Source organism: Pyxicephalus adspersus, chromosome 5 (assembly GCF_032062135.1).
Source record: "Pyxicephalus adspersus chromosome 5, UCB_Pads_2.0, whole genome shotgun sequence".
Lineage (NCBI taxonomy): Eukaryota > Metazoa > Chordata > Amphibia > Anura > Pyxicephalidae > Pyxicephalus > Pyxicephalus adspersus.
The window spans coordinates 98,967,228-98,968,792 of record NC_092862.1 but is presented as its reverse complement, the minus strand read 5'-3'; the positions used below and the strand labels follow the sequence as shown (position 1 = coordinate 98,968,792).

At 37.8% G+C, this 1,565-nt stretch overlaps 1 protein-coding gene across 2 annotated transcripts in view; it reads left to right on the top strand.

The window, feature by feature from the left end:
• Nucleotides 1-215: 215 nt before the first annotated feature.
• The window catches only part of TPK1 (thiamin pyrophosphokinase 1), a 254,941-nt gene continuing 253,591 nt past the window's right edge, over nucleotides 216-1,565 (top strand). For both annotated transcript variants that reach the window (XM_072412252.1, XM_072412251.1), the window contains exon 1: nucleotides 216-312. The gene's annotated coding sequence lies outside the window, so the exon portion shown is untranslated. The remainder of the gene's footprint in view (nucleotides 313-1,565) is intronic.

The window sequence follows — 1,565 nt, the reverse complement described above, 5'->3', positions numbered from 1 at the left end:
AGCAAACACTTAAAGAATTTAAATAAAAGACCACTCTGTAAAACCTAATTTTATCAATTCAGTTTGTATAATACATTGAAACTTCTAATGCTAAAGATAGCAAAAATAAAAATATGCCAATAAATCACTTCACACCACAACCATTGCAAGGAGCATCCACAGAGCACATGGAGGATGCGGGTGTATTAGGAGATATATGGCGTGCAGCAAGTTTAGGATACATACGGTAGCAGGAAGTGACTGCAGGCTGTCAGCAGATCCTCAGCAGTGTGTGGAGAGCCCAGGAGGTCCATGTGTTGTGCACGTTGTCAGGTACACAATCACTGCTTGGTAGGGTGACATTCGGTATAGAGTTCTGTTATAAGAAGGAGTCCTATTGAACGTGAAAGGAGGCAGCACAAGTGTATTTGTTACTATGACAGCAGGACGTGGATTCGGTTCACCATATTTTCAGTCATGTCTGTTTACTAGATAATGACACCACAAGGAAAAGATTGGAACTGCTATAAAATCAGAGGGATGGACAGCCATGGGATGAATGCTTTACCATTTCTAGCATAGTCTGATTGCAATGAGTTCTGCACATCTCTTACTATATACATAGAACAGGTGAGGCTCAGGCACATCTGAGCGCTATATGACCACAGGTATGGTAAAAGCATTATGGTAAAGGCAGCCTATTCATTTTGTATAGGATGGACACCGGTGTCCTGTCACAAAGTGCTGCCTATTGTATTGTGCTACCCTGGCTCAGGCACATGTGACCTCATTATCATCAGCATCATGATCATCAATATTTAATGTTATATACAATACTGTGATAGCCCCTCAGAATGTTCTCTCTGCACATATATCACATGCTCAATTTAGGGCACCTGGGGATCGAATCCTCAAAAGAGCATGGTAAGGGTTACTTTACAAGCAACTTGCTAGCTACACAATATTTAAAAAACAAACAATTGATTTACTGAATACAAAATAATCAAATTACAGATTCCATCATCTAAATAAAGGATTTACTCCACTGTGCTTTATGCTGCAATTCAATATTCCTGATACTATAGGTATGTGAAATCTAGTCCACTTGATCACTGTAGGTTAATAGCAGCAGAAAAGGATTAGATGGGGGCATTTGGCAAATTTTGCAAAATATTATTACTGCTTCCTCTGTAGTACATAAAGCACACATTTTATATGCTTGGTGTCAACAAAATAGGCACTAACATGTAAAGCAAAGGCAGCAAGTAGCATGTGGGAGTGTAGGTATAATACTTTAAAGATGGCTGTTTATTCTTAGGTTGGCATATATTTCTAATAAAGGCCAATTCTTGACAACCCCTTTTTAAATAAAAACTGATGCTTATAAAGTTACACTGCTTCATGTTTGACTGCCATCAAGATGATCAGACACCGGACCTGTGTGGCCACTATATGCCTACCTAAGCATGAACAGCTATCTTTTCAGATATATCGAATAAAAGTAGGTGTGTGTGTGTGTGTGTGTGTGTGTGTATATATATATATATATATATATATATATATATATATATAAAATATCTTAAATA